This window comes from Pimephales promelas, chromosome 5 (genome assembly GCF_988280905.1).
Source record: "Pimephales promelas chromosome 5, fPimPro1.hap1.1, whole genome shotgun sequence".
Classification (NCBI taxonomy): domain Eukaryota; kingdom Metazoa; phylum Chordata; class Actinopteri; order Cypriniformes; family Leuciscidae; genus Pimephales; species Pimephales promelas.
The window spans coordinates 18,964,277-18,978,790 of record NC_142773.1 but is presented as its reverse complement, the minus strand read 5'-3'; the positions used below and the strand labels follow the sequence as shown (position 1 = coordinate 18,978,790).

The 14,514-nt window shown below is 35.4% G+C and overlaps 1 protein-coding gene across 2 annotated transcripts in view; it reads left to right on the top strand.

The window, feature by feature from the left end:
* gpc5c (glypican 5c) overlaps positions 1–14,514 on the top strand; it is a 131,148-nt gene that overhangs the window by 62,522 nt on the left and 54,112 nt on the right. The window lies entirely within an intron of this gene.

The window sequence follows — 14,514 nt, the reverse complement described above, 5'->3', positions numbered from 1 at the left end:
AACCAACCAAATCCTGGCCATCAACAATGCAGAGAGAGAGAGAGCGAGAGAGAAAGAAATAGGAAGATGGATGGAAATAATTAATGCCCTTGTTAAAAGTACTGGTGTGGTACCATAGTGTTCGATGGTAATACTATGGTTCTTTGATATACAGTAGACTATGGTGTTGAATTATATGTGCACTCTGGTATTTACTTAAAGTCTTTCAGCATTATGTACATATAATAATATGAATATAACTTTTGACAGAAAAGTTATCTCTAAAGTGGAGCAAATTAGAACATTTTTGTGTAAAATTACATACAAATGTTTTTTTTTTCTTTGAGTGTGGAAAATCATGCAACTAGTGAATCATTCCCATAAGACCGGGAACGCGTATTAAAGCAAACAGGGTCGATTTAGATTTCATGTTGACTTGAAGCAGCATGTAAGGATTTTGATCTCCAGTAAAAACACACTCTCTACTGCAGTCCAAAAACAAAAAAAAGAGTTGTCTTTTCTTCATCCCTGTTTCTGTCTCTTTCTTTTTTTCCCCCTCACAATTAATCAGTCTTTGAAATTTGGCTTAACAATTTGTTTCCAACAGAACAGTCTTTCTGTCAGCGAGATGCTGAACAGAAACAATCCAAAAAGAATTGTAGCATTTTTTTTAACTATTTGGAATTAATATTTGAATGTGAATGTTTAGACTTGTTTAGACCAGTTAGAATAAAACTACTTTACAGTGGATTTAGCTGTATTTTTCAGCAGATTGCATAATGAATCATCCAGGTTCTTTATATTTGACCTTATTGGATGCTCTTTCACATTTGGGTTGGTGTTACTCCTAGTTCTCTGCTGTCTCCAAGAGTTTCACTTTGTATAGTTTAATCAATCATTTTTCACCACAGTTCTTGCTTAGTTGGAAGGTGTAGTGTAATGGCTAAGCATCTGAGCTGGGAACCAAAAGGCTGTCGGTTCAAATCACCTAAGGGACAATTCATAAACAATCACTGTGGTGCACTTTAGCACATTTTTTTGAAGTGAATCTGTTCCACAGTAATTTGGAGACAAAAATATGTCAAATAATAAAAAAAATACGCACCAGAACTTTCCTCTCCACTTCGGACACCAAACCACACCAGTGAATAGATTGATTGATAATCGCCCACTGGTCCCAGAACCCAAGTCCAAACTGAATGACCTCCTGAAGTACAGGATTTGAAATCTTCTGTCTTTGTACATGAGTGCTGGGTTCTGGACACAATTGTCAAAGGTCAACTATAATGCTGAGTACTTCCATCCATTAGTACAGCAAGTACCAGTACCATTGCTTTTTGCAGTTATGGCCGAATAATTAGAATAAAAAGTCTTGAAAGTGGACAATTAAAGGGATAGTTCACACAAAAATGAAAGTTCTGTCATCACTCGCACTCATGTCTTTCAAAACCAGTGTGACTTTATGTGAAACAAAAAAATCATGGACTGAAAGTCAAAGGCGTCTTTTTTTCTTGTTGGACATGGGTTTGGAACAACATCAGAGTGAGTAAATGACGACAAAATGTTAATTTTAAGGAAACCATCCTTTTGTTTTATTCGCAGTGACAGCAATTTCATCACTTTAGATCTCTAAAGTGGGTCTCTGTACTTTTTTTTTTCCATGTAAAAAGTGGTGAACTCCGTGGTCCGCATTCCCAATTGTAGTCACTGTATCATTGCTCAGTTGTTAGGCAAAAAATTAGGCAAATTAGTCACTAAAAGTCATTCATGTTGTTTAAAATAACCAAAACTCCTTGAAACAAATCACTGTCAGTGCGAAACTAGCCAGAGAGAGACAAGATAGACCAGAGTGATTCCTGGCGTTACAATGCAGTGACAACCTCTGAAGGTGAGGTGTGGATGGGGTCGTCCTGCAGAAGAATGCGGGGAGGTCTCTCAAGGGCCGCTGTGCTGAATCTGGGTCCCCCGCGGCCTGGAGCCGGAACAAAGGGCCTCCTGTGAGCTCTGTGTGGGAAACAGTGGAGGAGAGAATCCCAACGCCCAGCCTGGGAATGTGCCCTCTAAATACATGGAGCAAAACCCATACAGAGAGAATAAATATTGCACAGACTCACACACACGGATGTTAGCCTGTCTTTTTCTTTGTAATGGTGTCGCATCTCTTCATCAGTCAAATCTATGTACGTGAAGGTTCATGCTCATGCACAGATCACTTCAAAGCATGTCAGAGGGGATGGTGATTTGATTTCTCATTGTTTTCAACTCTTACATGCCAGGCTTCTGGAAATACTCAGCAGTCGAGATCAGTCATGAAACTGCGACAAAGCGATTGTGTGTTTGCGTCCACGTGAGTGTCTGTCCATGCGTGTCCATTCACTGCTCATGGTTCTGCAGGATTTGGGGATGTTTGGTCAGAGATTCTGAATGCCACAAATTTTTGTGCCCTCACAACAAACCAGTTGTTTACCATTCACACATCTGGAAGCTATTCAGTCACCGTGATCCTCTCTCTTTTTCTCTCTCTCTGCTTCCTTCTTTCCTCTGACTGACGATCTCAGTTCCATGTTCTGTCTCTTCCTCTGTGTGTGGCCCTCATCCACAGATCACACACCAGAGACAAATTTAAAGTCATCTTCGGTGAAGACTGCCAATGTGTTGATAATTCAGATTTCGTGTGTCTGGGTTGTGAGAAATTCCGGAATTGGGGATGCTCAATATGACGGCTTTAGAATGAAAGTTCTTCCTTTAGATTAAAAAAAAATAAAAATCCAATTATCTTTTGGGTTAGCAGATATTTAATTTTATTGGTAACACTTTACTTGAAGGGGTGTGCATAAGACTGGCATGACACCTTCATAACATTACATGACATATGAAATAGGGTTTATGCATGTTTATGACAACTGTCATTTAGCGTCTTTCGCTCAATAATGGCATTTTGAATTCAAATATGATATTGTTTAAGATGTCTTTGTTATGACACCTTGACATAAACCATAACACCATAAAGACACTGACAGGTTATAATGTATTGGTTTATGTCAAGGTGTCATAACAAAGACATCGGAAACACTTTATTTGAAGGGGTGTGCATAAGACTGACATGACACTGTCATAAACATGACATAACACCTGTCATGAACATGAAGGAGTTTTTTATGAATGTTTATGACTGTTGCCATTAAGTGTCATTCGGTAAATTATGACACTTTTAATGCAAAGTTGACATTGTTTAAAATGTCTTTGTTATGACAACTTGACATTAAAAAAGACAAAAAATGTCTTGATTATGACAACTTGACAATAACAAAGACAGAAATGTCTTGATTATGACTACTTGACATTAACCAAGACAAAAATGTCCTGTCAACCTGACATCTTTATAACTAGTCCAACATGTTCCACTTTACTTGAGGTAAGGGGAAATATTAATGACACTGTTGTTAAAGCATTTGACAGTGTAATAACCCTTAATGACATCTTTATAACTAGTACAATGTGTTCCACTTTACTTGAGGACAAGTTAAATATTCATGACACAGTTATAATGTTGTCTTGACGGCCAAAGTCAAAACCAACCACATATGACAGGGTAATGTAATGTTAACACAAAGCTAAATAACTTCTTTAAGTTTGATAATTAGACCTGTTATGACATATCTGTGACATGTTATGATTTCTTGGTTAATGTCAAGTTGTCATAATCAAGACATTTTTGTCTTTGTTAATGTCAAGTTGTCGTAACAAAGACATTTTAAACAATGTCAACTTTGCATTAAAAGTGTCATAATTTACCGAATGACACTTAATGGCAACAGTCATAAACATTCATAAAGACTCCTTCATGTTCATGACAGGTGTTATGTCATGTTTATGACAGTGTCATGTCAGTCTTATGCACACCCCTTGAAATAAAGTGTTACCCAAAAGAGTATTTTGGGTTCAGGGTTGTAATTATGACATTTATTTAAAAACAATAGAAGTCTTTGGTATGTCTTCACTTAGATAGCTAGTTTAATATATGTGTGAGTTTGAGATAAGTGGTCATATTGAACAATATTAGCCAAGCCAGCTCAGTACACACTGGGAAAGAAGACACCCGACCCATTCCCATGACCCACGTTCAGACTGTGGACCAGAACACACACACACACACAAGTACGTTTTTGAGTAGTTCATTGTTTTCGGCCACTGCAGTCACATTGACAAATAGAAAAAAAGCTTTGCATTTCATCACAAGTTTGGACTGTTTTAGAGGCATGGTGTATAATTAGCTTTAATTGGTTGTTTTCTTAGTTGATTAACCCTGATGAGCGTGTTTGTAGTTCCCTATTGGTCCTTGTTGCTTTTTTCCAGCCTTTATATTTGCTTTGTTCTAATTAACAACACTGTTCTCACGTCTTTGTTATGCTCTGCGTTCTGGAACCCGTGAGACTTGCACGTTCTGGTGCTTCTGGCGAAAGGACAAAAACAATCCTCCCCTTATATAAGACCCTGAATTTAATTATCTGAATCAATCCAGGGAGGGACACAGACGATTCTATTCCACATTTCATTCCAGAGACGCATGGCTGAATCAGATCCGATAACATCACCTCAGGGCCCTTCGGATACGTTCCACACATGCTGTTGAAAATCAGAAGTTCGTAGAAAAGATGGGCGAGACATTACAGGCTCATCAGTGCCAGGGCTGTAGTTTAGATGCCGAGTTCATTTGGGAGTTAGTCAGTCTGGTTGGATTTTTGACCTCGTAGAGAAAGAGAGAGAGAGAGAGAAAGAGAGTGAGAGAGGGGGGGAAAACAATTGGAAAGTCTGTTTAATGTAATGTGGCAAGACGGAAGAATTTTAAAAATGTTATCGCTTTTCATTTGCCCAGACCAGAAACAGCCACATGTTGTTGTCATTTTAGCAATTATTGGATGAATGCTGTGTTCTGCATATATTTGTGAGGTGAATTCTCATAGTCCTGTCCTTAGACAGTTCCTATCAATGTTCGATTGATTCTTTATAAAAATGTATAGTCAAACCAAAAATTATTCCGACACAGGACACCATACAGTAGTTAATTTATGTAAGTATAGGAAAATAAAGTAAACCATAACATATTATACTCAAAATCTCCTCATGCAGTGGACTACCAGTAAAATGTATAAATTTAGGACCACAAACCACAAAATGTTTTTTTTCTTTTTTCTAATGTGACCTTTTTATACCCCAGACTGAACAAAATGAAGCATTGCTTGGTAATTGGTTGACCTAACTTGGTATTATCTAATTGTGTACTTAAATTTACCAGCTGACAGCTATCCAACCTAATTTATTTGTCAGACAGTCTAACAGAAGGATGTGAACCAGTGAAATATCAACTGATTTGACAACTCTTGAGTTCTTGTCTGTCATATTAACCAATACACTGTATATACATTAACATTAACCTCATAAAAGCTGCAAAATGTGTTAAATGTTCATGATGCCTATAATGCATTGAGTGATGTTAATGAAATTAACCTTATTATAAAGTGTTCCCAATATATGAACTAATCAAGACTCACTAAGACTCTTCACTAAGACTCTTAACCGAAACCTATAATTGAAGCTGCCTATGTAGGCCTATATTTCAGTCTGGTGTGCTTGCAAATCAACAGTCTTTGTTTACCATTATTTTGAAACCAAGTATGGCGCCAGTATATTTGCAGCTTAAATGTGGCTTCTGTTCTGTGCAAAAACAGCTCTAAATAGGCTCACAATTTAGGGAGGGGTACCCCACACTTAGAACTTCAATTGAATACCCTTTTGACTTATTTAATTGAAAGATGGGACTTTGTTTCCTTGGTCACCATGTGATTTCCCCCATTCGTTTTTCAAAATAATGGACCACTAAATTCAAATACATTACATCATCTAGTCCAATTTCCTAGCAGTCACATGGAGCTCTCCCCTTTTGCACAGGACAGTGCCGCTATGAATCAAAGGAGTGATGATTCAGTGAGAGAGAAAGATGAACAGCAAACAGTGAACTGGACGGCAGAGACTCTGAGTCATCAAACAGTGTCTTGGAAATCAAATAAATAGGAGAGACAGGGATCAGAAGGGAGCCCTGGAGGAGATGAAAAGGATCAGTTTTCTGACACTCTCCCCGTGGGCAGATCAGAGAGCCAGAGGAGCAGGACCTGAGAGGAGAGGGGAACGTCTCTCCTCTAGAGCACTGACCATAAAGACGCTTCCTGTTCCTGCTTCTGCTTGCTTCATTAGCTTTGGGAATACTGGAATCAAAGAATAAGAGTATAGAGGAGAAAAATAGGATAGCCATGCTGAAAAGACCAGATTAGAGCAGTATGAATGTCCAGGATGTTTTATTTTGGTTTGGTGCCGGTGAACTAGTAATAGCCCAGAATCAAAATTTTCTGATGAAGTAACGTAGCATTCAAAACACAATTGCTGTTACATATTGTTGTTTATATCTCGCAATTATGACTTTATTTCTCAGAATTGTGTGATATAAAGTCAGAATTGCGAGATATAAAGTTAGAATTGCGAGGTATAAAGTTAGAATTGTAAGATATGTCAGAATTGTGAGGTATAAAGTCAGAATTGCGAGATATAAAGTCAGAATTTCGTGATATAAAGTCAGAATTGCGAGGTATAAAGTTAGAATTGCATGATATAATGTCAGAATTGCGAGATATAAAGTCAGAATTGTGAGATATAAAGTCAGAATTGCGAGATATAAAGTCAGAATTGTGTGATATAAAGTCAGAATTGCGTGATATAAAGTCGCAATTTTGAGAAAAAAGACAGAAGTGCGACTTTTTATCTCACAATTCTGACTTTTCTTTCACAATTGCGAGTTTATATTTTGCAATTATGATTTTATTTCTCAGAATTGCGAGTTATAAAGTCAGAATTGCGAGTTATAAAGTCAGAATTGCGTGATATAAAGTCAGAATTGTGTGATAAAAAGTCAGAATTGCGAGATATAAAGTCAGAATTGCGAGATATAAAGTCAGAATTTCGTGATATAAAGTCAGAATTGCGAGATATAAAGTCAGAATTGCGAGATATAAAGTCAGAATTGCGAGATATAAAGTCAGAATTGTGTGATATAAAGTCAGAATTGCGAGATAAAAAGTCAGAATTGCGAGATATAAAGTCAGAATTTTGTGATATAAAGTCAGAATTGCGAGATATAAAGTCAGAATTGCGAGATAAAAAGTCAGAATTGCGAGATATAAAGTCAGAATTGCGAGATAAAAAGTCAGAATTGCGAGATATAAAGTCAGAATTTCGTGATATAAAGTCAGAATTGCGAGATATAAAGTCAGAATTGCGAGATAAAAAGTCAGAATTGCGAGATATAAAGTCAGAATTGTGTGATATAAAGTCAGAATTGCGAGATAAAAAGTCAGAATTGCGAGATATAAAGTCAGAATTTTGTGATATAAAGTCAGAATTGCGAGATATAAAGTCAGAATTGCGAGATAAAAAGTCAGAATTGCGAGATATAAAGTCAGAATTGCGAGATAAAAAGTCCGAATTGCGAGATATAAAGTCAGAATTGCGAGATATAAAGTCAGAATTGCGAGATAAAAAGTCAGAATTGCGAGATATAAAGTCAGAATTTTGTGATATAAAGTCAGAATTGCGAGATATAAAGTCAGAATTGCGAGATAAAAAGTCAGAATTGCGAGATATAAAGTCAGAATTGCTAGATAAAAAGTCAGAATTGCGAGATATAGTCAGAATTTCGTGATATAAAGTCAGAATTGCGTGATATAAAGTCAGAATTTCGTGATATAAAGTCAGAATTGCGTGATATAAAGTCAGAATTGCGAGATATAAAGTCAGAATTGCGTGATATAAAGTCAGAATTGCGAGATATAAAGTCAGAATTGCGAGATAAAAAGTCAGAATTGCGAGATATAAAGTCAGAATTTCGTGATATAAAGTCAGAATTGCGAGATATAAAGTCAGAATTGCGAGATAAAAAGTCAGAATTGCGAGATATAAAGTCAGAATTGTGTGATATAAAGTCAGAATTGCGAGATAAAAAGTCAGAATTGCGAGATATAAAGTCAGAATTTTGTGATATAAAGTCAGAATTGCGAGATATAAAGTCAGAATTGCGAGATAAAGTCAGAATTGCGAGATAAAAAGTCAGAATTGCGAGATATAAAGTCAGAATTGCGAGATAAAAAGTCAGAATTGCGAGATATAAAGTCAGAATTGCGAGATATAAAGTCAGAATTGCGAGATAAAAAGTCAGAATTGCGAGATATAAAGTCAGAATTGCGAGATAAAAAGTCAGAATTGCGAGATATAAAGTCAGAATTTTGTGATATAAAGTCAGAATTGCGAGATATAAAGTCAGAATTGCGAGATAAAAAGTCAGAATTGCGAGATATAAAGTCAGAATTGCGAGATATAAAGTCAGAATTGCGAGATATAAAGTCAGAATTTTGTGATATAAAGTCAGAATTGCGAGATATAAAGTCAGAATTGCGAGATAAAAAGTCAGAATTGCGAGATATAAAGTCAGAATTGCTAGATAAAAAGTCAGAATTGCGAGATATAGTCAGAATTTCGTGATATAAAGTCAGAATTGCGTGATATAAAGTCAGAATTTCGTGATATAAAGTCAGAATTGCGTGATATAAAGTCAGAATTGCGAGATATAAAGTCAGAATTGCGTGATATAAAGTCAGAATTGCGAGATATAAAGTCAGAATTGCGAGATAAAAAGTCAGAATTGCGAGATATAAAGTCAGAATTTCGTGATATAAAGTCAGAATTGCGAGATATAAAGTCAGAATTGCGAGATAAAAAGTCAGAATTGCGAGATATAAAGTCAGAATTGTGTGATATAAAGTCAGAATTGCGAGATAAAAAGTCAGAATTGCGAGATATAAAGTCAGAATTTTGTGATATAAAGTCAGAATTGCGAGATATAAAGTCAGAATTGCGAGATAAAGTCAGAATTGCGAGATAAAAAGTCAGAATTGCGAGATATAAAGTCAGAATTGCGAGATAAAAAGTCAGAATTGCGAGATATAAAGTCAGAATTGCGAGATATAAAGTCAGAATTGCGAGATAAAAAGTCAGAATTGCGAGATATAAAGTCAGAATTGCGAGATAAAAAGTCAGAATTGCGAGATATAAAGTCAGAATTTTGTGATATAAAGTCAGAATTGCGAGATATAAAGTCAGAATTGCGAGATAAAAAGTCAGAATTGCGAGATATAAAGTCAGAATTGCGAGATAAAAAGTCAGAATTGCGAGATATAGTCAGAATTTCGTGATATAAAGTCAGAATTGCGTGATATAAAGTCAGAATTTCGTGATATAAAGTCAGAATTGCGTGATATAAAGTCAGAATTGCGAGATATAAAGTCAGAATTGCGTGATATAAAGTCAGAATTGCGAGATATAAAGTCAGAATTGCGACTTTTATCTCACAATTGCGAGTTTAAATCTCGCAATTCTGACTTTATAACACATGATTGCGAGTTTATGTCGAAATTCTGACATCTTTTCTCAGAATTGTGAGATATAAAATAACTTTTTCCCCCCTCAGAATAGTTTAAATCTCACAATTCTGACTTTATGTCTCACAATTCTGACTTTATATCATGCATTTCTGACTTCATAAAACGCAATTGCGACTTTGTATCTAGCAATTCCGACTTTATAACTCGCCAGTGGCTTCCAAAAAAACAACAATTGAAGAGTTCAGATGCAAAAGCCTCTAAGTGCCATTTGAAATTTTCTTCTAAAATGACCATTTTTATCAAGCTTGTATATTTAAGTTCAGTAATTTCACTTAAATGGCAATTAATAGGTAATTATCATTGCCATTTAAGTGAAATTACTGAACTTAAATATACAAGCTTGATAAAAATGATCATTTTAGAAGAAAATTTCAAATGGCACTTAGAGGCTTTTGCATCTGAACTCTTCAATTGTTGATGCCCAATAAAGAAGCTTTGGTTAAGCTTGTTAGTTAAGTACAAGCTACTTGTGTAATACTGGTCTAGACAAAGTTGGTAATTAACAACACAGCTATTTACTTTTTTTTATCCTTCTTTCTCTTCCCTTTCTTTCTCCTCAAAGCGAATTAAACATAATTTGGATGGTGAAACAGGTTGACTAGAATAGCCTAGCTTGTTTTGGTAGTTAAATAGTCTGGTTGAGACGCACGCTTTCCATTCAGTGGTAGTCTAAACTGGTAATTTAAGCAAGACTATCCTATTTTATTTCTTTCTTTCTTTCCCTTTTCTTTTTTTCTGTCCTTCCTTGCAGCTAATTAAGTTAGTGAAGCACTTTGACCAAAGTAGCCATACTGGTTAAACAAGGAGCCTTGTGAGGACACCAGCATCCTATGAGTCTTAAACACAGCAGGTCTTTTCAGCTGGGACGTGAGGGAAATGAGGTGAATGCAGTAGAGGAGAAGTTATGAAACAAAAGCTCATATTTGTTTGTGCAGGGTAAATGAAAGGCCCGTCCCAGCGGTGTCCTTGACCCTCACCTCCGCCTCTCTTTGTATGACTCAAACGCTGGTGTCATCTCAACGTCTGTGTAAGCCTGGATCTTTCCCCGGACAGCTTTACTCCGACACACACACCATCCACCAGATGGGCTTCAGAAACGCCATCCTGCCGCCCCATCTCACTGTCCGATGACACATTCCTTTATTTCACTAGAGTTATGACTCTCAGGATACTCTTTAGGTCTGTCCTCTTTCCTGCCCACCTCCGTTTATCCTGAGTAATTAAAGATGGCAAACCAAACGTGATTCTTTTCTCTCTCTCTCTCTGTGGATTTAATGGAGCAGAGCAGATCTTTCCCACACTCACTTGCGGGGATTTGAGATTATCCCACACACAGTCTTCATTTTTTTTTTTCCCCCATAGGAAATGCATTTATTGGCACTTGCTGAGGCCAACATTTCATAGCTGGCTACCCCCCTCAACACCTACATCATGGTGGTGACTTTTGCATGAGCAAACACTCGCATTTTTATTTCAAATATAAATGTTGTTTTTAATACTTTGATAACTTCAATTTACTTTTTTTTTTTACATTTAAGCCATTCTACGTTTTATTTTATTTATATTTTGTATTTAATTTAATTACATTTTAATTTAATGTTTTATTTGATTTAATTTTAAGGTATAATTGGAGGTGGAGAACTTTGGGTGTGCACCTGCCTGTAAGTGCCGCCAGCTGTCTGTGAGCTCCATGTGGCATTCGTCATGCGTGTCCTGTTATTCTCAGAGTTTATGTTCAGTCGCACACATGTACAGAAATAGCTGAATGGTGTGTGGCCTTGCAATCTTGGAACCACATTCTCTCTGTTTGGATCAAAGAGAAGGTTCTCAATGTTTGTATGCATATGTGTGTACAGTATACACTGTACTTTTGGATTGTAGGAAATGCCCATGGTAGATTTGTAGCTTCCCCATTTCTTTAAATATCTATTGATACCTGTAGATTAAACAAATTGAAAGAAAGTAGATTTTAACTTGAACGCACACAAATTGATGACTCCATAACCCACAGTACATGCAGCAAACCACATGTCTTGGAGGAATTTTCCAGACCTGAAAGCAATTAAACTAATTCTGCGAACTGCATTTCCCACAATTACTGTTGCGCACCACACAAATAATTTCATCTTAATGAATTCAGGAATTAGTCAATGATCTTCAACAGACTGTTGATATTATCAATGAATGTTCCTAGCCTCTTTTTTCAGAAACTACATTTTATATAGTGTATATATGTGTATGTGTGTGTATATATATATATATATATATATATATATATATATATATATATATATATATATATATATATATGTACACGCTGGGTTGTTTGAACCCAAATTTGGGTAATATTTGAACAAACCCAAACATGTAATTTCAAATTTTAACCCAACTTCAACTTTCACTTGTAATTTTTTTTCTGTAACATTTGGGTTTTCCATATTTCCATATTGAAACAACCCAGCATTTATTTAGAGTGTAAATGTATACATATGATATATACATAAATGTAAATATGTTTAGTTCAAACCAGCTCATTATCATATCTAGTTCAGTTTAGTTCCTTTGCATTCCTATCAGTGTACAAGTCAGTGAAGCTCATTTTGTTGTATTGCGTTTCTGCCTGCGTGTGTGTCCTGTCTGTGTTCTGTATCTCTCGTATTTTTCACAGTTCTATTTTTAACACAACATCCATTACACACAGTTGTGCCGTAATGGGTGTTGCGCCAAAATTGTCCCCCATTCACTGTTTCAACCGTTTAAGATTCGACGTACAACAGATCAGCTACCTTTTATTATCTATTATGTACAGATGGATGGTCTCAAAGCTAACACACATGGGCTACAAGTCACAAAACTCTAGTTTAAATGGGCTTGAAATTACAGGGACTTTAAATGCTTGAGATGTCTGTAGACTTGCCATCTGTTGGTGTGTTAAAGTTGCTCTCTGGAAGTGTGGTTGTCTATTTCTCTAAACAGTGTGAATGACAGGTGTGTCTGAGAGTGTGTTTTGTGCTGTTTTTACTGGTTTCTGAGATAACAGAGGCAAACTGGTCCAAAACAAGAGCCTACGTTTATACAGAGGTACAACATTGTTGTCATTCATGTCTTATGGTGCTAAATACACTGTTTAGTTATCAAATGTGACAACGTTTTTTTACTAATAAACTGGCTCTATTTATTTGGAGGACTCATAACTGAATTTTAAGCGTGAGTTTTGTAGCTTGTGCTGTATAAACCAGACGTTTATAGAATACTTTTTATATTTACTGTGAACTGCACATATCTTGGGTTTGTTTTCAAGTGATGATTTGATGGAGATGGAGAAATTAGCGCTGCTCCCTTCAGTGGTTTTGGTATAATTTAAAATTTAATAAAAAACAGTCAAAGATTTTCAGAAGGAATCTGCCCATATATTGAATGACATAATGTCAGTTGTGATCAGATTTTCCAGTGTTAAGAAAGTTGCAATCTTTATTCGCTGTCTCTGAGTTATCATGAATAGAAAGGGACTTGACATCAATTATTGGTTCACATGGACGTTATTCAAGCTGCTGTTGTTTTGAATGGTTTGAGAGTTAGTAAATATGGTTCTCAATCTCTGACTGTGTCAGAGTTTGACTACTGTCTGGAGTTTAAAACGTGTCACCCACTGTACACTTCGTTCATGTTGTACTGTAACTCTGTACAAAATTAGTCTTAATAAAAAAAAAAAAACCTCATAAAATAATAATAATATATATATATATATATATATATATATATATATATATATATATATATAATTATTTTATGAGTGTGTTTGTGAAAGTGAGTGTTGTTTAAGAGGTTGCACACGCAAATTTCATTGTATGGTACAACTGTACAATGACAAGTATCTATCTATATCTATTAAAGGGATAGTTCACCCAAAAAGGAAAATTAGCCCATGATTTACTCACCCTGAAGCCATCCTATGTGTATTTGACATTCTTCTTTCAGACAAATACAATCAAGATGTCCTGGCTCTTCCAAGCTTTATAATAGGAGTATTATGAGGTATAATTATCGATAAAAATAACTAGCCACTAAATCGATGCGTACGGCCGTAAGCTAGATATTTTAGTCGATAAAGTTTTTAATATGTATATTTTTCTTTCACAAACGCATCGCTTAAATCCAGAAGGCTTTTATTAACCCCACAGAGCCGTGTTGAGCACTTTTATCACGGATTGATGCGCTTTGATGGAAATATATATATAAAAAAAAATCACTCCCATTATAAAGCTTAGAAGAGCCAGGACATTTTTTGATATAACTCTGATTGTATTTGTCTGAAAGTAGAATATCATATACACCTATGGCTTCAGGGGGAGTAAATCATGGGTTAATTTGAATTTTTGGGTGAATTATCCCTCTAATGTCTGTGAACAGTGGCTTGTTTATATACAGATAACTCAGTAACGCTTCATTTTACAGTACAGTACTTACAGTGTACTTACCTAGAAAGTACTGGCTAATATAAGGAAAGTACATGGAACAGAGGTAGGTTTAGGGGTAGGTTCAGGGTTAGTACTAGTTATTTCCCAGTAATTGTAGTTACTAAAATAAGTACATAGTATTTACATGGGTAACTGGACTGTAAAGGGAAGCGTTACCCAGAACTCTGCAGTCTGCAGTCAGCTGCTGGGGAAATAAAGCCTATACTGCCATCCACAGGCTAAATACACTGACCCCAAAAACCAACAAATACATTTTACTGAATAGGCAAAATATATTGTATTATTTAAACAGCATTTATGCACTATACCATTACAAGAAACCTTGTATGCTCACCAATAAAAATATTTTTTTTAATTTTAATTTTAATAAAAATAAAAAATAAAAAAAATACAGAAAAAATGTGAATATTGTGAAATATTATTAAAATTTAAAATAAAAAGTAAATTGATATTATTATATATTATATTAATATATTATATATATATATATATATATATATATATATATATAC